The 25,439-nt window shown below is 40.0% G+C and overlaps 1 protein-coding gene across 1 annotated transcript in view; it reads right to left on the reverse strand.

Moving 5' to 3' along the window:
- The window catches only part of LOC149186063 (uncharacterized), a 365,529-nt gene that overhangs the window by 156,654 nt on the left and 183,436 nt on the right, over positions 1-25,439 (reverse strand). The gene's annotated exons all lie outside the window — the stretch shown is intronic.

Raw genomic sequence — 25,439 nt, forward strand, 5'->3', positions numbered from 1 at the left:
GACAGCATTGTCCAATCTCTACCAGAGTACCAATGAGAACCGGAAAATGGTCCTGAAGGAGAAGCTGAAGACTATTAAGATGGGTAATGATAGTGCAGCTGGATATCTCACAAAGATTACTAATGTGAGAGATGAGTTGGCAGCAGTTGGAGAGGACATTCCACCCACTGAGTTGGTGTGGATTGCAGTGAATGGCCTCCCCCGTTCATGGATGAACTTGGCTGATGGGGTTTGTGCACGTGAGACTCTTCCCACATGGGAGAGGTTTTGGGATTGATTGCATTCAAACAGAGATCAAGAAAGGTCAGTTTGGGGCAGCCAAGCTAGTTGAGCAGGATGAGGATGTAGCACTGTCAGCAGGAGGCAAGAAAGGCAAAGGGAAGAAGCAAGCTTCCACAAGCAATGGTGGGGGGCAAAGGCAAAGGTAAAGGTAAACAGGATGACACACAGGACTATTCCAAGGTGAAGTGTTGGAATTGTCAAAAGATGGGACACTATGCAGTTGTGTGTCCGGAGAAGAAGAAGAAGAAGGGGAAGAACCAGAACGTGGCAACTTCAGCAGAGGTTGAGGACTTTGCAGTTCGTTTTAACCGAGAGTTTGGGTTCACTGCGTATGAGTCCTCTAGTGCAGGATCACATGCCACACAGGTTCAGAAGGAGCATGCTTTTCCCTCGATTAGCGGAGCATCTTCGGGTATTTGGTATGTGGACAGTGGGGCTTCACGTCACATGACAGGAGTCCATGAGTACTTCTCAGAGCTTTCAGAGAGTGGCACTGATATTGAGGTAGTACTCGGTGATGACAGAGTTGTTAGAGCAGTCGAGGTGGGGACACTGACATTTCAGAGGGAGTCCAAGCCTCCTTTGAAGGTGTCAGATGTTCTTTATGTGCCAGGGATGAGGAAGAACCTCATTTCCGTCTCAGCTTTGGAGGACAGAGGATATGAGGTACTGTTCAGGGGAGTACAGGTGTTGATGTATCCCAAGGGCACTCCAGCTGATTCAACTAGAGTGATAGGTGTACGCCTTGCAAAGGTGTACAAGTTTGCATTCCAGTCCCTTGTGGCATTGAGCAGTAGTACTGACAGCAGAGCTAGCAGTTCTGAGCTGTGTGAGATTTGGCACCGCAGGATGGGACATATGTATCATGGAGCCTTGAGGACATTGCGGGAGATCACTACAGGTGTGCCAGATTTCAGTATTGATCACTTTGATACTTGCAGAGGATGTGCGATGGGCAAGTTTGCCAAATCCCCTTTTCCCAACAGTGACAGCAGAGCGACTGGGATACTTGATTTGATTCATTCCGATGTGAGCGGTCGGATGTCTCATGTTTCCTTGAGTGGATATGAGTACTATGTTTTATTCATTGATGATCACTCCAGGAGGACCTGGATTTATTTCTTGAAGACCAAGAGTGAGGTCTTCAAGCGGTTTCAGGAGTTTAGAGTTCTTGTGGAGACACAGACAGGTCGGAAGATCAAGTCCCTAAGGTTGGACAATGGAGGAGAGTACACCCTTGGAGAGTTTGTTGACTATTGTGCGGAGGCAGGCATTAGAAGGGAGTTCACTGTTCCTTACAACCCCCAGCAGAACGAGGTTGCGGAGAGGAAGAACAGATCCATCGTAGGGGCTACCAAAGCCATGTTACATGATCAGGGGTTGCCATTGTTTTGTGGGCAGAGGCCTGCAACACAGCTGTTTATTTGCAGAACAGGAGTCTGCATCGTGCCTTGGGGCACATGACTCTGGAAGAGGCTTTTTCTGGGAAGAACCCTGATATTGGTCATCTTCGTATCTTTGGATGTATTCATACTCCTACCTACCCAAGGAGAAGAGGACCAAACTAGAGCCCACCACAGAGAAGGGTATCTTTGTGGGCTACAGTGAGACCTCAAAGGCCTTTCGGATTTACATTCCTGCACAGAGGAGAGTTGTTGTCAAAGGGGATGTGAAGTTCTAGGAGGACAAGGCCTTCAAGAGGTCACGGGAGTTAGAGTATCTGGATCAGCCAGACCCTCAGCAGCAGTTGAGTCAGTCGCAGGGATCCAGTGGGCAGGGATCAGGAGGATCCGGAGGTACATCTATGAGGATGTCAGGTCCGTCAGTGAGCAGTGGCTCATCGAGCCAGAGGGGCGGTGCTCCGGGCAGCATGCAGAGCAGTTCACTAGGGAGTCCACTAATGGACAGTTCACACGGTACCTGCTCAGCTTCTACAGGTTCAGGTGCAGGCAGGAGGACAGCAGACAGACAGTCAGGAGTTCAGGCTCCTAATGATGATGGGGAGGAGGAGTTTCATTCTCCTATGGGAGAAGTGCACTCAGGGAAGAGGAAGCCCAAGTGGCTTCAGGACACCTTGAGAGATGCCACATCTGTTGCTGAGCCTAAGAGGCCGGTGAGAGAGAGTAGACTACCTGAGAGGTTTTGTAGCTATATGGCAATGGCTACCAGCATCCTTGACTCTGAGCCTTCTAGCTATGAGGAGACAGCTAGCCAGCAAGTCTGGAGAGGCCATGTAGGAGGAGTATTCTTCTATCATGAAGAATGATGTTTGGGAGATGGTGCCGAGGCCTGAGGACAAATCCGTGGTTACCTCTGTTAGAGTCGGTTACCTTTGCATTTGCATAAGTAGGTGTCTCATCAGTGTCAATTTTTGCATTCCGTTAGGCATGCCATAACCCTGATGGAGGAGCTGGTCTATTTATACCCCTCTTGGCTTTGCTGGATCAGGTCATATCAGTCATTAAGCTCTTTCAAGCTTGTCTTGTTTTGTCTTGAGGTCAAAGTCCTAGGTCTAGGGTTTTGGTCATTTATCTCTGCAAGGTCATGTCTCTGAAAGTCCATGAGTGCTCAGCAAGCCAGAGGGAGGAATTGTAAACATGTTTCTTCGATATTTTTATCTTGTACAGTGAATTTTCACCTTGGATTTAAAAACTCTGTTTTTAAAGCCAAGGTCATTTTTTTTTAAATTTTTGTAAAAAGTGATGAAATTTCAAAAGACTGCAGCGGACATCATGAAAACCCTGGTCCCCTTGCCGAAATCCCTCAGATGATCTACCTGCAAAAAGAATCAAGAAAAAGCACTAAAAGAGTCGATTTCAGGGCAAAAGGAAGCCAAAAAGTCAGTTTTATAAAGTGTCAAAGATAAACTTTAGAAAGTGGGTTTGAGCATTAAATTTTTTCAAATGGAGTTTATAAAAGTTCAATTTCCCTCCTATTAGTCTCATTGTGCATCCAAAGCATGGTTAAGAGAGAGTGAGCAAACATCAAGAGCATTGGGCGAAAATTGGTCAAGGTTCGAGCTCAAGACAGGCACGCGACCCGTCAGGCCAGGCGCGCGACCCGTCAGGTGCGCGCGACCCGTCAAGCGCGCGCGACCCGTTGGGAGGGGCGCGCGACCCGTCAACCTGTTCTCTGCAATCTCCTTTCAAATTTGCTCAATCTTCCTCCAAGTCATCGAATTTGTTCAAGGTAGGCTCTCTACACATCATTTTGGCGGTTGGTTATGAATGTAAGCCCTCATGCTTGTGTTTTAACCTCAAATCATGCAAGTGAAAAGACACTATATGGCTGCATTGTTAATGTTTAAATGTGCTAGGGTTTGTGTTGTTTCAAGGTATTTCCCTTGGTAAATTGTTTCCCTCCTTCCCTTTTTACTCATATTTGCATTCATATCTATTTTCCCATACTATTTTATAAATAAAATGCAAACCCTCCCTTTTCCCTAATCACTAAAAATGCAAACCCTACCCCTCTCCCAAAGCATCAAAAAAACTCAAACCCTAATCTTGCTGCACCATATGCATGTGTAAACACAAGAATTTGTTGGTGAATATGTAAAGAGTTTTATAAATATGTTTGCCTATCTTTCCTTGTTAATGCATATATTCATATTCCCATATGTTCACTGTTTATACATGTATTCCTATATGCAGTGATTTTGTAAATGATTCCCTATATCCTTGTTATGTACATGTATGCCTGTATATATGCAAATATTTGTTTGCAATGTATTCCCTAAATTCCCTGTTATTCATATATTCCCAATTCCTTGTGCAAGAGGTCCCTCCCCTAACATTTCCCTCATGTCATTGTCCCCTTGAAACAGCATAGAGTTCAGCACTTTTACAAGCAGAAACAGCAGTACATTTTGTCCACTCTGCTCCTCAAACATGTCAGAAACCGAAACATATGAGCAGAGTGATGACCAAGCATCAGTGTCAGAGGTTGAGGTACAGAGGAGGCCACATAGAGGTGGAAAAGGTGGCCATCACAGGAGAGAGGAGCCTACTTCTTTGGCAGGTTTACAAGCTTGTCCTTTGGCAGTTTCTTGCTTTCAGTACATGTCCTGTTACGAGTTTTGTGAGAGGATCTCTCGGATTCAACATCACCAAGAGTTGGCCCGCCTCTTTGTCTTGCACTTGCATGAGGGACATGTTAACCTTGCTGGGGTGGATTTCATTTTGACACCCGAGATCATTGCACAGGCTACAGGGATTCCAAATGTCGGGGAAATTTGGAGTAAGCGTAAGGTACTGGATACATTTCACTTTGAGCCTTTTGTCCGGCCACCATTCATGAGACATTTGGCCGGTGTGTTTCCTTTCAGGTTCCTCCGGAGTCAGTATGCCCCCATGTTGAGACTCATTATGCTTTATTTCACCTGTGAGGGCAGATTTTCCCAGGTATACTCATATCACATTCGCCTCTTGATGCACTTCACTCGAGTGCGGATGATGAACATCCCGGTCTTCTTTTATCAGAACATTGAGAGGATGGTCTCCGTCATGCAGAGGAAGAGCCCGGCCCAGCAGTACAGGAGCCTATGTCATTATGGTTTGATTCAGCTCGTAGTCTTGCATCAGTTGGCTCAGCAGGGCATCTCATGGGAGGAGTTCATTTCCCGTGAGTTTTTCACAGCACCACCCCAACCACATCCTGAGGTCATTTAGGAGGAGGGAGGACCATCTCAGCAGCCTGATATTCCGGTCACTCGACATGTTAGTTCCTCACCTCAGCTCACTTATCAGAGAGGTCAGAGGGCCTTGTTTGCAGCAGCTCGGCGAGTACTATCTCCACAGCAGGTGGAAGGGGTCTCGCCTTCATCATCGGCTCAGCGAGTGTTATCTCCACATCAGGTGGAAGGGGCCTCGCTTTCTTCACCAGCACAGGTACCAGAGAGGGGCAAACAGCCCATGATTGATGAAGGTCCATCAGGAGTTCCCGATATTGAGTTTGTTGACCTTGAGGCCAGTTCTCCTAGCCAAGAGGCAAAGGAGATCATTCAGCATCTCAGAGCTGAAAATGATGCCTTGCAGAGGAGATTAGAGGGGGCACAATGGACCATCACCTACCTTGAGCAGCGCAACAAACAGTTGGAAGATGAGCAGGCACTTGATGAGTTATGGAGGATTTGTGTGACCGAGTCTTGAATCGAAGAAGACCGGGTGATCCATTGCCCGCTGACCGAGAGTCCATGCTCATCCAGGAGAACGCACACTTGGAGAGGTTGTTGGCTAAGGCCAACCAAGAGAAGAAATTGCTGAGGAACATGAAAAACCATTACTGGGCAAGAATGCATGTGTGCAAGGCCAAGATGAAAATGTTTCAAAGGCGGTTGTCCGAGGCCCTTAAACGGAAAAAGAGGACCAATCCACTCTGTATCTTGGCTGAGGCTTCCCTCAAAGATCAAGGCACTAATTAGCCCAGCCACAGCACCAAACCCAAAAAAATTTGAGAATTTTGGGTGAATTTTGACATTTTCATGCAATTTGCAGGTTTTTCCCATTAACGGGTCTCACCCCGCGCGCGACCCTTCATCATGGCAACTCCTTTTGGCGAAAACTCGGCATTTCTAGATTTGTCATGCAAAGTTACATATGCCCATGGATGGACTTGAGATTTTGTGCAGTTTTGGTCCCCCAAAAGGTCAAAAAACTACCAAAAAATGACTTTCTGGCCCTTTTTTGAGTTGCAGAAACCAGTCTTGGGAGAATTAAGTTTTGACAGGGCAAATGACCTCCAAATTCAAAAATTCCAGTTGGGTTGGAAAGTAGACTCACAGACCTTTCCAACAAGCCCACTTTTGCTCAATTTGAACACCTGCAAGTGCCTCAAACATCGTTCCAAAGGCGCGCGACCCGTCAGGTAGTTTTTGCCAAATTGCATTGTACAGCCCAGAAAACGCAGTTTTGACCCAGTTTGACTTTTTGGGGTGGAAGATGATTATCTTTGATGTAATTATTGTAACTCTAAGACACTTTTACTCTTGTTTAACACTTCTAGAAGATTCATTCATGTAAAGGGTAAATATTTAATGAATGAATTGGTTTCCTAGCTTATAGAGGCAAGTTGTTTTGACTGCCTAGATTGTAGTGCTTAGTTTAGAAGTGGTTGAAACAACTCCTAGGATAGTGAGCTCGACCCATGGAGGCAGGGAAAGAGGTTAGATCATCTATATTATGTACTTTCTTGCTCATTTTCATGGTTGGACTCTTGAGGAAGAAGCTATCATTGTATTATTTCACTTGTATCTCTGCAATTTTTGGCTAAGGAAGACCAGGGTTTTGCAGTCCTTTTTGGGATTCTTGTGGTTTCATGTATTGATGGAGTGCTTCTTAATGTTCTTGTAAGTGTGTTATGTGATTCATCTCCTTTCTTTCCTTCTGCATATTAAACAAATGAAGTGTTAAAGTAAGAATTCATGTTTGCCATGCTCTGCTTTAAAATTTGTTTAATTTCTATGTTTTCTACTGTTTAAGGAGAATTCAAAGTATTATTTGCTCTCCTTAGCTCCTCACCGGTCTTTTCCATCCACTCACCTCAATCAAAGGCATCAATATAGTCTCCTACCTCGCCCCAAAGAACCCCCTGCAGAAACTGTGTCAAATCCCCGCACCCAAAATTGCAATTCCTCAATTTGCCACCAAAAACCCAAAAAAACCCCAAATCAACCTTTTTAATCAGTTTACTAGCCTAATATCAGTGTTACCTTGTTGGTCATCTCATCCCATTGAAGATCTGTCGAGATTGACCGGAGAGAGCCTTCTCCTGCCCCGTAGGGCTAGCTACGAGGCTAAATGGTTTGATGTAGCCTTGAGGTTTACCTTTCTCAGCCTGAGGTGAAATTTCAAGCGCTAACAACTTCCAGATGGCTTTACAAGGTAAAGCATGCTGCAGATGGCAGAATTGAGAAATTCAAATCAAGGTTTGTGGCTAGAGGGTTCTCCCAGGTAGAGGGAGTTGATTATGAGGAGACCTTCGCTCCCGTGGCTCGATATACTTCGATCCGCCCCATTATATCAATAGCAGCAGAGATGGGTTGGAAGATCCACCAGATGGATGTGAAGACTGCATTTCTCAATGGCTTCATACAGGAGGAGGTGTACATTGAGCAACCAGAGGGCTTTGAGGTGCATGGGAAGGAGTCCCATGTGTGCAGACTGAAGAAGGCCCTTTATGGCCTGAAGCAAGCTCCTAGAGCTTGGTACTCCAGGATAGATACATACTTGTAGGGGATGCGTTTCACAAAGAGTGAGGCAGATCCGAACCTTTACTTTATTGTGATAGGTGAGGAGCCTCTCATTCTGGTGTTGTATGTGGATGACTTGGTCATTACAGGTGCAGAGAGACTCATAGAGCACTGCAAGAGAGATCTTGCGGCGGAGTTTGAGATGAAGGACATCGGCTTGATGCATTACTTTTTGGGTTTGGAGGTGTGGTAGGAGGAGGGGCATTTCTTCCTGGGGCAGGGGAAGTATATTGTGGACATCCTTGGCAGATTCCACATGGAGGATTGTAGACCCATGTCGACACCGATGATCACCAACTGGAAGAAGCTTCATGCTTCGGATTCTGAGTTGGTGGATCCCACATTGTACATGCAGCTGATTGGTTCCTTGATGTATTTGGTCAACACTAGACCAGATATTTGTTTTGCAGTCAACACGATGAGTCAGTTTATGTGTGAGCCTAGGAAGGTTCACTGGGTGGCTGCAAAACACATTTTGCGGTACTTGCAGGGGACAGTGGATTATGGTCTGGACTACAAGCAGGGGGATGGAGTGAGATTGGCAGGTTATACTAATTCTGATTGGGCAGGTTGTGCTTCTAATAGGAAGAGCACTTCAGGGTGCTGTTTTGGGTTGGATTCGGCAGTAGTGTCATGGTTCAACCGGAAGCAGCAATCAGTAGCATTGAGTTCAGCGGAAGCAGAGTATATGGCAGCCAGTCTAGCTAGTTGTGAGGCCATCTCGCTTCGCAAGATTTTGTTTGGCTTATTTGGTCAGCCGTTGAGACCTTCAGTGATTTACTGTGATAATCAGAGTTGCATTAAACTCACGGAGAATCCAGTATTTCATGACAGGTCAAAGCATATCGGGATCAAATATCATTTCATCAGAGACTATGTTCAGAAGGGAGCTGTGAAGCTTGAGTATATTCCCATTGATGAGCAGGTTGCAAATATTCTTACCAAAGCCTTACCACGGGGCAAGCATGACTACTTCAGAGACAAGATGGGTGTGGTGAGAAACACTATCCTCGGTAAGAGGGAGTTTTGAAATTTGGTATCAGAGGACAGGTGGTTCCCTAAGGCTTTGATCTTTGGCCTAGGGAAAAGTGTCCAAAAGAATTTAATTTTTCTCCTAAAGTGACTTTATAATTTTTATAAAGTCAAATCTAATTTAAAAGTGACTTTAAGTGATAAAGTTACTAAAGTCTAATTTTAAAGTGACTTTAAAAAGTCAATGTGAAATTAGAAAGGAAAAGTCACTTTGGAAATAAATGACTAAGTGGGTCTTTATTAAAGTGGGGTGAATTAAAAAATAGAAAGTGAGATTTAAATGAGCATTTAATCTCAGCCCTAGATTTAAATCTATTTCAGCCATTGGATTTAGAGATCACCCAAAATTCACTTAGGGTTAGATTAAAGGAGGAAAAGGTCACTCATTTTTCTTTCATGAGCAAATTGAGAGAAGGAGAGCAAGAGAGCAAGGGAGATTTCTGGACAAGGAGGAGAATGAGACAGCAGCTTGGCACACATTCCAAGGCAGTAGTTTAGCAAATCTGTACCGTTGAGTTCGCACACACTGAAAGCAGATTTTTGGCACGATTTTCTAGAAATCCATACAGTTGTTTGCACAGAAATCGAGGAGCAGTTTGCTGGCACATTTTCCAAGGAAATCCGTACAGTGTATTGCTTTTTCTGCATGCAAATCGAGGTCCGTACAGCGCATTTATTGCAGGACGTACAACAGCATTTAAGGCTAAAAGTGGGCACGAAAATCGAGGAGGCTGTACAGCATTTATTGCTGTCCTGTTTTGTTGTTTGCTAGTATTTTCCAGTTGGCTGTGAGGCACGGAAAAACGAGATAAGTTGTAAAGTTTGCTTGCTGAATTTTTTGCTGAATATTTCTCACTGTAAAAGGCATTTTCCAGAAATAAGAAAGAGCTCTCGAACTAGTTTTCCCCAAGAGTTGTAGGGGGTTTTTCCAGGGTCACCTTGACCAAAAATCTTTGTGTTTAAATGTGTTATAATGGCTGTTTGTACCTGCTGATTTTTATTTCTGCATTTTCCTACATTCTGTAAAATTTCCAGAATTTGTGTTTTCAGCAAAAATTTATTTTTCCAGTTGTTGAATGTATGGATATGGGAAAGGGCATTTAACTATATGGGAGAAATAAGGTGAAACTGAAAATCGGGGTGGAAAATGAGAAATTTTTACAATGGGCTCATCTACAGTCATGGAAAAGGAGCTCGTGGAGCTCTTTGAGATGGCGCGGAAGGCCCCAAACCAGGCAATCACAGATGAAGCAGAGGAACAACACTATTTGAATGCCTTTATCTGTGTTGTACTTGAACAATGGGTGTTCTCGTTTCTACTTAGAGAATGGAGAGAAGAAAGCATACGAATCACTTCAATGGTCAATTTAAGTGTGGATCCTACTGGAAATTCAGATAGATGCTCAACTTCATGTTAACTAGTTTTACAAAAATTAAGTTACTTATGGAGAAACAACAAAATCTTGGTGGCCTTCCATCCAAAGCATTTCAGCATATTTAACGAAGGGCTTGACGTTGATGAAGCTTATCCTTACACAGCTAAAAAATGGTATTTGTAAATATGATGCAAACAATGTTGATCCATAGGTTGCTAGAAGTGTCAATATCAGTTTGGGAGCAGAAGATAAACTCAAATCTGTTGTGGGTCTAGTCCTGCCTGTCAATGAGGCATTCCATTCATTCAAGACTACTGATTTTACAAGAAAGGCAAAAAGAAGGTGTATTATCATATCAGCAAGGACTTAAATAACTGCAAACAGATGAAATTATGTCGTTACAAATGCAAATCACCGACTTCGGCCGTCTATCAGTTCTTTGTAAATAAACTTGTATTACTAGTTCTGACTTACTATATATATGATTTTTTTTTGTACAATGATTTGTCATTTTATTTTATTTTTTTGCTCTTTGGTGTACATATATTACATAACGTATGAGTTATATCATTATAGGGACAAATATCTCAAATGATAAATCAATACAATGACAGATTCTCACACTAGCTGATATTTGAATTAAACAACATAAGAACCTCTAGTGAGACCATGAAACCCTGTTAAGTTATGGTATGTTCTATGCTTATAACAGTTTACTTCTTTTTCTTATTATATTCCACCGATTAGCAATCACATGTACATAAAGTAAAGTGCAGATAGAACATTAAACGATCGACAAAAAACAAGCCAAGACAAGAGACACAAGATGTGGCGGCTAGCCAGGGACAAACCCCACAATGTGTGGGGAAACCCTTTGATCAAATCTTCTTTTATCTTCAATAATTCAGCAGAGAGAAATAGTACAATAAATCTGATTCATATCAGCAGTAGCAAACCCTAGATCAGTAGCATCAGCATTCGCGGCTTCATTATCAAACTAGGGCAGACCATATCTCACAAACCGACCGTCGGATTGACTTCATTCCACCACCAAAAGTTTCGCCTTCCAGAGGAGGTTCAGATGAACCTACAGTGCAGTTCAAATGAGGAGATCTTCTAGGCCACGCAAGTCAATCTTTACTTCTGCAGTTGCAGCTTCAGTTTCAGCAGTTTCCGGCTTCAAACTAGGGCAGTCGATATCTTGCAAACCATTCGTCGGATTGACTTCATTCCACCACCAAAAGTTGCGGCTTTCAAAGGAGATTCAGATGAACCTACAGCGCAGTTCCAAAGAGGAGATCTTCTAGGCCACGCAAGTCAATCTTTGCTTCTGCAGTTGCAGCTTCAAATTCAACAGCTTCCGGCTTCACATGTTTGAGAGAGAGAGACCCATTTCAGCGCAGTAGAGAAGAGACTCATATCTGCGCAGTAGAGAGAGAGAGATGTGATGAGTTGAGTGAGTCCAAATGAGGAAAAGTCCTCTTATATTTATACACAACGTTGGTGGGTGAATAGATGCGACTGTTGGGCTTCTAAGCCTACATGAGTTGTAGGTCGGCTTGATAATAATTCCATAATCAAAATAAATTCATATCTCCATGAATACTTATCGGAATCGGATGATCTTTATATCAATCCTACACCTCTCGACGAGAGGAATCTAATAAAAATATTATCAGCCATGAATAAGATGACCCACATGAAGTTTTGCCCTGGTTGCCAATTTTAACACTCCCTCTCAACCATGGAGAACTTCATCTGCAATCTGTCTATCGGTCGTTACTATTCATCCATCAAATGCACTGCCTTGTACAGCCTGACCCTTGCCCTGCTCTACTCTATTCTGCCTGTTCTGCTTTGTCTTGTTCTGCCTGCACTGATCTGTACTGTTTTGCTCTGTTCTGCTCTGCTCTTGCATTTTTCTGTTCTGCTCTGCTTTTGTCAGAATTATGAAGAAGAAGAAATGATCGAGGATGTATCATACTGACTCAAAGTCAGTCTCAGAGTATGTACCACTAGTCCCAGACCAGTCTCAACCAACCCAAAGTCAGCGTCATAGTGAGTACAACTCCAATGGTCCCAGACCAATATCATCCTCCACTGACTCAAAGTCAGTCTCAGAGTATGTACCACTGATCCCAGACCAGTCTCAACCGACCCGAAGTCAGCGTCATAGTATTGTACAACTCCTACCACTGGTCCCAGACCAGTATCATTGATCCCAGATCAATGGAGGTCATCCTAGCGTAGGGAGTACGGTAGTTACAACGATGCGTCCATCGGTACTACTATGGTCCCTAACTTCATTTCCCTGCTCATTGATCAGATGAGAGGTACTTCCCATGAGTCCCAGACTGCATGGGTAGGATGCCTCGACAGGAGAACTAATCAATCCTGTCCTCACAGGAGAACACATCAATCCTGCTACAATTGCCATGGAGAACACATCAATCCAGGCCTCACAGGAGAACACATCAATCCTGCTACAATTGCCATGGAGAACACATCAATCCAGGCCTCACAGGAGAACACATCAATCCTGCTACAATCGCCGTGGAGAACACATCAATCCAGGCTGCCATGGAGAACACATCAATCCAGGCCTCACAGGAGAACTAATCATCCTGCTACACAAGAGAGCGAATCATCCTGTTCCACAAGAGAGCGAATCATCTTGTCCCACAAGAGAGCGAATCATCTTGTTCCAGTGTGCACCACCAGGGGAGGGTGAGTCACCCTGTGGTCATATGTTGTTCCAGTAGGAACCGCAAGCCCTTAGAGCTCCCAGAGCTCAATGTATGCAACATGCAGGACCCTTGTACAAAGGTTTCTTGCCGACTCCAAGTTGTTTGGGAAAATCACAGATTAGATCTTTCCTCGGGGCTTTGACAAGGTGTATCAACCTGCACATCATCTTAATGTGATGGAGCTTCCTTGCTCATTGACTTACCATATCCCAGATGATGTCTATCTGCTGGAGCAATTGACGAATACGGGATTCCTCAATAATCGAATCCCACCTCTGGTTGTTACAGAGAATCACAGTGGTATTCAATGTAAATCCAAACAGCTCACTGAAGAGCTTTCGCAACCAAACTGCCTCACACGAGGTTATGCTAGCAACAATATATCCTGCTTCGGCAGTGCTCAAAGCCACCGACTTCTGCTTCCTGCTCATCCAGGATATCGAAGCAGATCCCAAGGTGAAACAGTACCCGAAAGTGCTCTTACGGTCCACCACACTGCCTGCCCAATCAACATCAATATATCCAAGTAGTCTCACATCTCCAGCAGTGTATCTTAATCCATGAGATATTGTGTCCTGAAGACATCTCAGAAGATTCCTGGCATCAATCCAATGAGGTTCAACCAAATATGAGCTCACAATGCTAACTGCAAAACATATGTTCGGACGAAGGTTCACCAAGAACATCATTGCGAATGAGTTTTTGAAACTCAGAGGCATTTCCCAAGTCTGGTCCGACATCACTACCATATAACTTCTAAAAGTTAAGATCCTCGAGGTAGTCACAGGCTTGCAGTCCATCATACTGAATCTTTCCAACATATTTAACACATATTTTCCTTGAGATAGGAAAATTTCCCTTGGCTTCTACCACACTTCAAGTCCTTGGTCCTTCATTTCAAATTCAGAAGCCATCTCCCTCTTACATTTGTGAATGAGAGGGTTTGCACCTATTAGAAAGAGGTCATCCACATACAACACCAGTATGAGAGGCTTGTCATCTTCAACCTTAAAGTAAAGGTTAGGATCAGCTTCACTCCTAGTGAATCCCAGCTTCATCAAGTAGCTATCGATCCTCTCATAGCATGCTCGGGGTGCTTGCTTCAGCTCATAGAGAGCCTTCTTCAGACTGGTCGCTCTATTAATCAGCGGATTAGCGAGCATTCGCCTGACTTAAGGCATGGGAGGACCAAGTCCTCGGCCCTGGCTGAGCATGCGGGAAAGACTATGCATCATGTATGTATAGAGGAGGCTCAAGTCATTGCCAAAATTGCGCAGTTTCACCATCGCAAATTTAGAGAGGCCCTGGAGATTGAGAAAAGGCCGAACAACCTTAATAGGGATGATGGCTGGAAGATTAGCAGTTGCTGGGTCCCAGCCTTGTCTTCCTAGCCCCCTCACCCCCTTTTTTTGTTAGGTCTTAGGGTTCTGTCTTCCCCCTCCTAATTTTTCTTTTGACAGTTTTGTCCCATTATTTGGAGTGTTTGAGTCATTATTAAGTTATGAATTAGTTTCGGGCTATTATTGTATTGACCTTATTTGTTTATGATACTATTGGGCATATTATAATTAGATTTGATTTTTTGCCTTAATTTCATTAATTATACCTTTTAATTATTTCTATATTAACCTTAGAATTGAGTTTCCATTTAACTATTATCTAAAAAAAACCCTTTGTCAACCTTATAAATATTAATGACATAATTAACTTTAGTAAATTTGGGAATAAATAATTATGTAATAAATATTGATTATGATTAGAAATTTGACCTTTATGATATATTATGATATACCAATATTATTAGTTATAGTAGTAAACATATCAACCCTAAATTATGGTAATTTCTTATAAGTAATAATATATTTACCTAAGGTCTTAGTTTCCTTTATTAATTTATAATAAATAATGATCTAATATTGATTATTTGACCATTAATGATGATATACCAATAATATTAGTTATACTATTATTAACAGACTTGGTTTTAACAACTCTAAATTATGGTTTTTTACCTGATATAACTAAATTCTAGGAATATTAATGGTTTAACAATTTATTTGGATTTATTAATTATTAGGAAGAAATAGATTAGTAATAAACATATATTATTTTATATAACTTATTATTTTATTGGACCAATATATTTAAATATTAAATATGATATATTATAAGAACAAAATAGTGAAGATCTAACTTACCAAAGACCATTAAATAATTATTACACTATTACCTAGTATAACTAGATTCTAAAAATAATAATGATTGATTACCTTTACTTGTATTTTATAATAATTAAATATAGATATAATGACCATCGGAATTAAATATAGATTAATACTTGTATTTTATAATAATTAAATATAGATTAATTATTACACAATTACCTAGTATAACTAAATTCTAAAAATAATAATGATTGATTACCTTTACTTGTATTTTATAATAATTAAATATAGATTAATTAATATATATTATGAGATATAATGACCATCATAATTAAATATAGATTAATACTTGTATTTTATAATAATTAAATATAGAATAATTAATATATATTATGAGATATAATGACCATCATAATTAAAATATGTATTCTCTTAATAATTGGATAATAACAATAATATACCTATTTATTTTAAATTACCATATGAATTCCTTTATTGAACTTTTTTAGCTTTTTCGAGAAATATTAATTAACTAATTTAGGGGTTTGACCAAGATCATTCGGTCAAAATTAGCCGTTAGCATTATAGCTGTTGGAGTCTCTGCACACTCTATTTAATCACGCTAAGCCGGATTGGTTCTTCAACTTGTCCTGACGATGAACCACACTGGTTGGTTCGAAACGCGTCGACAAAAGATTGGTTATGTGATTTTGCCGAAGATTATCTAACAGCCTTCTTCAACCTGCATACATGAGATTCATAAATCTCAAATCCTCCAGGTTGCTCCACATAGACCTCTTCTTTGATAGAACCATGCAAGAACGCGGTCTTAACATCCATCTGATGTAGGTTCCATCCTTGTGAAGCCACAAGGGCTATGATCAAGCGGATGGTTGTATATCTGGCAACAGGTGCAAATATCATAGTCTTTACCTCCCTTCTGGGATAAACCACGAGCAACAAAATGAACCTTATACTTTTCCATACTTCCATTTGCTGCATGCTTTATCTTGTAAAGCCATTTTGAAGTAACAATTGTCTTGTCCAGGCTCTGGGAACTACTTCCCAGACATCATTCTCCATAACAGACTCATATTCTGTGGTCATAGCTTCCTTCCATAGTTAATGCTTGATGACATCTGAGAATGATGAAGGTTCATTTTGTATGATCGTGCTCATGATGGTCAGGTATCCCTGATACCTGTTAAGTTTCTTACTTTGATGGAAGGTTCCTCAGGGTGCAGCATGTCCTTCAGCATCATTAAGTATCCCCCTAAGCCATGAAGGCCTCTTCCTAGAAGAGGAAGGCTCATGTGAATGAGGATCAATCGGATCCATGGGTTCTTCTACATTAGGCATTGATTCATCATCCTTTTCTTTCGGTTCCCTGGTGTCAGCTTCTTAAGAGCTACTCAAAGTTAGCAGATTGTCCACCTTGCTGAGAGCCATATCTTTGTCAAAGGTGACATCATGACTAATCACGACTTCCCTTTGACCGGTGGTGAACTTTTCTTCAGGAGTTTAGGAACCCAATGCTTGATGAGGGCATCAATTTTGTACATATACGACGGTGATTGTAGTTTCAGCCCATAGAAACTTTGGAAGTCTTTGATCATGTAGCATGGCCCAGACAACTTCCATCATCGTGTGGTTCTTCCTTCCTGCCACACCAATCTGCTCAAGAGTATGTGGTGTAGTAGTCTCCCTCTTAATGTCAGCCTCAGATATGCCTGAGTGAACCAACTGTAATACATCGGAGGTCGTGTTTTGGCTTGAGGGGAATGGTCCCCTTTTGAGCTTTCCTTCGACACATCCCGGACATACACCTTCTTTCTCTACTTGGAATTCGGGCATCCCTGTCACCATTTGTTTTACACCAAGTAGAGCTTTGTAATGAAGGTGGGCAAACCTCTGATGCCAAAGTTCGGACTGAAGAGTTGTGTCACAAGACATGACACCTAGCGGACTTCCATCGACCTGATATGATGAATCAACACTAAACCCAAGAGTAAAGGCATTTCCATATACATACCTTTCCATTGCTTAAGGTTACCTTGTAGCCTTTGTCTTCCATTGCCGAGATGGACACTAGGTTCTTTTTGAGGTCAGGTGCATTTAATACATCCTGGACTTTCTAGCCTTCTTGAATGGTTGTCCTCTTCCTCGATCCCCAGCTCTCCTCTTAACTTTGCTGTTGAATTTGTCATTCCTTTGATTTGCCATCAGAGGGATTTTGATCATTGTCCCGGTGTGAGTCCTTTCTATCAGGGCACTCCCTTGCATAGTGACCTGCTTTATCGCAGATGTAACATCATCCTTTTCTTCCACCCTTAGGTCCATCCTTTCCTTTTGATTTAGACCCAGAATTATTTCTTTTCTTAGCATGAGAAGAAAAAGCAGCAGGAGGACCTTTAGGCAAGGGCATTTCCTGCTCTTCTACCCTTGTTTGTTCTTGAATGCATCTAGCCATTAATTCCTCGAAACTAGGAATTACATTATTGTTCAGAAGAGTAGTCCTGAACACATACCATTCAGATGGTAATCCTCCGAGAGTTGTGAGTGCCATTTCTTTGTCAATAATGGTTTCCCGAATAGATAGGAGATCGTTCTTGATCTCGGTGATTCTTAAGAAGTATGCTTGCATACTTTCATCTTTACCCTTCTTGATTTCCCTCAACTTATTTCTAAGAAACAAAACTTGATTTGCATCATTAACTTTAAATAAACTCACCAGTCTATCGTAGATTTCCTTGGAGGTGTCTAGATCAGAGATGTAGGCCACCAAGCGCTTGCTGATAGAGTCCCGGATGATCTTCTTTGTTTTGACTTCACATTTTTCCATTTGTTCCAGGCAGCAGCAGATGCATTTGATGAAGGCTCAACAATATTGCCTCTTACATGGTCCAGCACTCCTTGATCTTCAAGGGTTAGATCGATAGACATCTTCCATCCGTGATAGTCAGCTTTCTCACGGAACTTGTCTTCGGCAGGAAAGAGTGTTGAGGACCCGATAGTTCTTTTAGGATAGCCTTGCCAATCTTCTCTTCAATGATTGCTCTTGCTCTTGCTCGGGCTTTGTCTTCACCTAAGCTCTGATACCATGTTAAGTTATGGTATGTTCTATGCTTATAACAGTTTACTTCTTTTTCTAATTATATTCCACCGATTAGCAATCACATGTACATAAAGTAGAGTGCAGATAGAACATTAAACGATCGACAGAAAACAAGCCAAGACAAGAGACACAAGATGTGGCGGCTAGCCAGGGACAAACCCCACAATGTGTGGGGAAACCATTTGATCAAATCTTCTTTTATCTTCAATAATTCAGCAAAGTGAAATAGTACAATAAATCTGATTCATATCAGCAGTAGCAAACCCTAGATCAGTAGCATCAACATTAGCAGCTTCATTATCAAACTAGGGCAGACCATATCCCACAAACCAACCGTCAGATTGACTTCATTCCACCAGCAAAAGTTTCAGCTTCCAGAGGAGGTTCAGATGAACCTACAGCGCAGTTCAGATGAGGAGATCTTCTAGGCCACACAAGTCAATCTTTACTTCTGCAGTTGCAGCTTCAGTTTCAGTAGTTTCCAGCTTCAAACTAGGGCAGTCGATATCTTGCAAACTGTTCGTCGAATTGACTTCATTCCACCACCAAAAGTTGCGACTTTCAAAGGAGATTCAGATGAACCTACAGCGCAGTTCCAAAGAGGAGATCTTCTAGGCCACGCAAGTCAATCTTTACTTCTGCAATTGCAGCTTCAAATTCAACAGCTTCCGGCTTCACATGTGTGAGAGAGAGAGACCCATTTCAGCGCAGTAGAGAAGAGACTCATATCTGCGCAATAGAGAGAGAGAGATGTGATGAGTTGAGTGAGTCCAAATGAGGAAAAGTCCTCTTATATTTATACACAACGTTGGTGGGTGAATACATGCGACTGTTGGGCTTCTGAGCCTACATGAGTTGTAGGTCGGCTTGATAATAATTCCATAATCAAAATAAATTCATATCTCCATGAATACTTATCGGAATCAGATGATCTTTATATCAATCCTACACCTCTCGACGAGAGGAATCTAATAAAAATATTATCAGCCATGAATAAGATGACCCACATGAAGTTTTGCCCTGGTTGCCAATTTTAACAAACTCTGTATGTATTATCGTGGAGTCTTCAGCAATAAGATAAGTAACCTTATCTTAACAGACTTAACAGATCCGAGAGTTTGAACTAGCTCTGATACCAAATGTAAGGACTGATGTTAAGATTCAACTAGATGGACAAATATTTTTGTAAAGTTCTATCAAATTAAATGCAATTGCGTACCTGATTCTCCCATCTGGTGTCGGTCCACGTTGCTCCGAGTTTTTCTGATTTCGTTACCAAACCAACCGATTCCTCCCTGCCTATCTGGGATCAACCTCTACGGTTCCCAGATCCAGAGGACTTTGAAATGGAAGTCCACTGGCCCCTGTGCCCAAAACTCCAAGAACAACTCAAAATTTCCCAATTTTCAGTTCAAAATCGAGCCCCTGGCTCATCCCTCAAACAGAGTTATTTTCTATCACCATTCACTAAATTTCCTCCTCCCTGCACTATATTCCAAAGGTGAAGGCAATCCTCTGTTTTTTTCCAAAACTGATTCCCCCCCCCCTTCTTTCCTGCTCCCCTTCCGTCTATGTATATTATTTCTTGGCGGTCACCCCTCTTACATGGTGACACCTTTCCTCATTTATAATGTGTGACTCTATTCATCCAAAACTACAGGAATATTGACATGTGTATAAAGTTTACCTTTAGGATTTTTATCAGTTTTATATAAATGCCCTTAGTTTATAATATGTATTTTATTTTGATTTAATTTAACATTCCGATAATTTATTAGTATAATTTATTAATATTATGGGATATATAAATATATAACCATATTTATAATTAACTTAAATTTTACATTTATTTCTTATACCCATGTTTACTTTATACTTTTAAATTTATATTCTTGAAATTATTTAAGGCATTTTCCCCTTAATTATGGCGCATTAAGCAATATGTTTGGTGATGGGTGAGGGTGTAATTTCTATCTGAAGCAGTGTCGTGATATTCAACATTTATAGTTAATTTAAAATATATATAATAGTGCAATACATGCATATGTAGCTATCATATGCATGCATTGTATGCATGCTAATATTCTTGTGCTCTCTATATTAAAGATGGGCCATTAGAGAAAAATAAAATATTATAAATAAAATATATATAAAGAGAAGTTTTATATTATAAAGGGGTATTTTAAAAGAAATTTCAAATAAATAAATAAAAAGAGGATATAAAGTTTAAAATATATACATATATATAAGAAGGTTACGTGAATATATATATAAGTGAATATAAGAAAAGGGTAGTATTAAATTTTATTCCTTAGTGGATTAAAGGGAAGATATATATTCTTATAAAACATAAAAAGGTGAATTTGGAGAATATTCCAATTGATAGCTAAGTGTTCACAATCCATCAAATTAAAAGAAATTTTATATATTTAGATTACATAATACCTTAAGTCATCTCAAGAAAACAAATAGGATCAATCATTGAAAAAAATGACGAAGCATAATTCTAAAATGACGAAGGAAGAAAAGTTTTCCTATAATGGTCTTTCAGTTTCAGATCACGGAGTAATTACATTAAAAGGAAGTATCCAAGGAAGAGAAGTTAATGTCTCTATCAGCCCAAGCAACGATAAAAATTATATCAACATCAACTTGGCAAATCAACTATTAATTCCAGATCTAAGCATTGGTGTAAAGAAAAATATTTTTGACCAAAAAGAGTATAAAATTAGTGATCTACAAGTGACAATAGGTCATTATGAGTACATATCTCGATTTCATGTTGTAAGGACGGATAAAAAGAGAGACATCATACTCGATCAACCCTAGTTTAAGGATTTGGGTACATTCACGTTAAACATAGAGAAACAAATTTTGATGTTTCCATATAAAGAGAAGATGGTCATGTTTCGAGACATAACAAGTAAATCAAAATCAATAAAATCTTCATTAGAAGACCTTAATGATATCTCAGACTTGATATTTCAAGATAACGAAAAAACTATATCAAAGAAGCAAAAAGATCTTGAAGAAGTCATCTGCAACAAAGACAAAGAAATTTCGCGCCTCAAAGATCACCAAGAAAAACTACTCGAACAAGTCAAGAAAGCTAAAGCATCAAAAAAGGAACTCAAGGAGCATTTTTTAGAACAAGAAGAAAAATTACGTTTAAAGAGCCTTAACCAAACATTAGTAGAACAAATCAAGTGTTTAAAAGACGAGAAGCGTTAAGGCCAAAATAAAGTTGACTCAGAGAATGAGGAATGCTTACATCTCAAAAATCATAATCAAAATTTGCTCAAACAGATTAAAAAACTTAAGGATGAAAAGAAATCATTGATGAATAGGTTCAAAGAACTTGTCACAAAGGAAGCATCAAAATTTCCAGATGTAGCAGTCCAAACTGAAGAAACAAACATCAATACCATTAATCTCGCAATTCAGGCAAATCCAAACCCTATTGAAGTAAAAACGTACTCAGAGGTCATCGTTCAAACAGAGGACACCTCAAATAAGGATTCAGTAGTTAAGTCAACAACAACAATGCCTGATGAAAATCAAGAAACAACCATAAAAACGTTTAAGGAAGTTCAAACAAGAAAAATTCCTTATCTACCTCTGAATCACAAGAGCAGACACTTTAATCAATCTACAAATCTATATCACACAGAACATAAACAACAAACTTATGTTCCGAAGAATACTAAAGTGAGCTCAATCCAGTCATACGATAACTATTCACCACACAACTCCAAGGGTCAGAAGATTTCCCAAAAGATTAATCTAGGATGGTCTGATCCGTTTTCAGTACGACAATTCTGTCTATCGCTCAGAACATCATATCGTCTTGTATCAACAAAGATGAAAGCTCAGAAATAAGAAGATATGTCGATCAACAGAAGAGAACCGATCCTTCATCAGTAAGCTTTGAGGACAAAGCTTTTTGAAGGGGAAGGCAATGTAACAAACTAAATTTATATAAAAATAAACACAAATAATGTAAAAAACAACAAATAAGATTAATGATTAATTAGTTAGCAATTAATGAAAATGCATGTCCCTAAAGACATAACCGTTAGTGAAAGGGTACTTACCTGCCTATATATACAAGACCCTCATTCTCATTTGTATTATCCTACATCAATTCTTTATATAATATACAATTTACATTTACTATCCTACAATGGATGTATTTGTCTACGAAGTATTTTAATATTTATGATGTGTATACGACTAGTGGTCGTTACAATAAGGAAGGTCACGAGCAGCCTATTGCTTTCATGAGTAGAGCTCTTCAGAATACTAAGTTAAACTATACTACCATGGAAAAGCAAGCATATGCCTTGGTCAAGTCTCTTAAGCACTTTAGGACTTATGTGGGTTATTCCAAAATCATTGCTTTTGTCCCACATTCCGCTATTAAATATATATTAACTCAGACTGATTTCTTAGGGACTCATGCTAGGTGGGTTACTAAAATCCAAGAGTATGACTTGGAAATTAGACCCACTAAGTTGGTCAAAGGTCAAGGATTGGCTGAGATGTTGACTGAAGGTAATGAAAAAGCTCTTGGTTTGATTTGTCTTAATGATTCATCTTCACCTGAGCTGCAAAGATTAGGAGAGCATGATTGGTATAAGGACATCATTTATTATTTGTTAAATCTTACATGTCCTGACCATTTAGTTGCTCATAAAAGAAGGGCTCTTAGATTGAAAGCAACTAAGTATTGCCTCATGAAGGATGGCCTCAGATGGAGGAATCCTGAAGGTATAGTACTTAGGTGTGTTGATGAAATTGAGTCTAGAAAGCTAATTTCTGAGTTTCATTCAAGATTTTGTGGTGGCCATTATGCTGCAAAAACTACTGCCCACAAAATTCTTAGAGCTGGTTATTATTGCCCTGAATCTTTTCTGAGGTGCATAAGTTTTTTAGGACTTGCCAAGCCTATCAACTATTCACTGGGAAACAGAGGCTAGCTGCACTGCCCTTACAACCTGTGGTTGTTGAGGCGCCTTTTCAGCATTGGGGTTTAGTTTTCATTGGGAAATTCCATTTCTTTGCATCATAAGAAATTCACTGAGGTAGCAAGTTAGCTTACTGCTGTCTAAAAGTGTTCTAATAATTTCACACATTGTTCATGCTAAAGTCTGATTTCATAAATATCATAAGAGAGCTTATTCCATTCTTCAGTTGGATTTGGTAGTGAATTGCTTTGTTTCTTTGACATAACATATTATATTCAAGAGAACTCTAAAATAACTCTCTTCCGTCATAAACTCATTTGTTGCTCCTTTATCACTGAAACACAAGTAGTTTACTGTTGTCCTAAGTTACTCATTTGTGTTATTTGAAATCTGAATACATAAGTGGCTTTAAGTGCTCTCATTAGCTCATAAGGTTGGTAACATTGGATAAGAAATATCTTGTTGAGCATTTTGTTTGTTACAATAGCCTTGGTACAACTCTCTTGTTTCATTGCTAATACATCTTAATCAAAGATAACCTTACATTGGCGCCTTAAGATTCGTAAGTCTTCTTGTTTCAATTGAGCATCTCTTAAATTGAATGGTCATTGGCATTTTCTAATTTAACTAAGGAAATAATCGTTGGCTAAGTGTTCTAATAGAAAGGTGCTCTAATCGTTACTATTGACTTATATTGTTGCTATCTTGAGAATATTGATAAATCGTTTATTTTGTTGGGCATATCTTGCTAATTTGGCACATTCTCTCATGGATAAGATTGTCTCTTGAATATCATTGTTAAATACTTGTTTCCTTGATGCAATCTTAAGTACTTAATCATTAATCAACCTTAACTCGAGAATCACACTCAACATCCTTGCATCGCATCCTAAGTTAATTTTCATTAATAAATTACCTCTAAGCATAAGCCTGGTTGATAGACCTTTAAAGCCCCCCTTCTCATCTAGCTTGCGGGGCTTAGCAACTCTTCAATGGTTAACACAGTGACCTTGCAGTCGATAGAGTCACAGTCTCTGCAGCGCTAGAGGCATCGTGTGATAGGAGTCTAATAGAAGGTACCGTTAATCAAGCCCTTGCTTGCTTCATGTTGGCCTCCTTCCCACAACCTACCTTGGAGCCTAGCTTCAAAATAGTTAAGGGAAGACCATACTTAGATTAGGCATTTAATTAAAAATAACTAAGATCTTTGCATCACACCTAGGTCTTAGGATTTTCATCGCATATAGGTTAGTGAAACATCAAAGCAGCAGTTGTCCATCCGGTTACTTGGTCTCAATTTTATAACAAGCAAGAGTGTTGACTCCATAAGGCACTGGTCTCAAATATAAATTCAATCTAATCCTTAAAATCTTGCTAAATTTAACCAAGTAGCTAGGCCACTCAACTGTGTCTCCCAGACTCGTTGGTTCCCAACTTGTCCTTCATCATCTCATTTCCATACGGTCTACCCCCCGTAGCCTGCTGTTCGGAGACAGATAGAACGGAGAAGTTGGGGATCAAGGTGACAGCCCCCAACTTGAGTTGTTGTCGAGGTACCTGTACAATTTGAGTGACAACATGCCTAATACCTCAGGGTTACTAGTTAATCACGCTAACTTGTGTGTTTTCTAATGATATATCCTGTATTCTTTGGACTGCAAATTTTATATTACAATGTACTCTACAAGGTTCACTTTGCAAATATAACACCATAGGTATTTTATAGCATTCACTCCATAGGTATGATACCAAATATATTGGGGCTTTGAAATGTGTTGGTGGTCTGTAGACTCGCATCTTTACTAAAAGAAGACTTTTTAATCTATGGCTTAAGGGGATTTTATGATGTACTTATAAATCTTCTTTACACAAAAGTTACACCATTATCTTTTTTTCGGTTGACCAAGCCAATGTTATCAAAACCGGACTGGTCATCAAACCGGTAACCCTAAAAATGCGAACCGAACCAGAACCAAGAAAAATCAGACCAAAAACTTGTTGAACAAAAAGACAAAATATTCAAATCCAAAAAAATAATACAGGCACACACAACCACATATATATATATACAAACCATTTATACATCAATATGCAAAGCTTCTCATTTATGTAGCAAGAGTGAATATAACCAAAATAGTACTGAATGCAATGCATCTCTGAACAAAAATACATCAACAAGCATACTCTAAATGGCATCTAGAACCTAAACATAAGCATGGTACTATTAATGACTCATCAAAATCCTCATCCTTCTCGGAAAATTAGTTGTTTTTTTCTTTTGTTTCTTTTCTTTTTTTAAATCCATGGATCATCATATGGAACTCGTTGGTTCCTAAAATTAGTTGTTTTTTTCTTTTTTTCCTATTTTTTTTTTAAATCCATGTGGCGTCGTATGGAACTGGTCAGTTAGGGCCACCAGTTGGACCAATTTTGCCTCCAAACCAGTTGCACTGTCTAGTTCCACCAGTTCTGATAACACTGGACCAAACTAGAGATTGATTTTAAT

This window comes from Pinus tabuliformis, chromosome 3_1 (genome assembly GCF_031772625.1).
Source record: "Pinus tabuliformis cultivar Carrire ecotype Pingquan chromosome 3_1, CPIR1, whole genome shotgun sequence".
Taxonomy (NCBI): Eukaryota; Viridiplantae; Streptophyta; class Pinopsida; order Pinales; family Pinaceae; genus Pinus; species Pinus tabuliformis.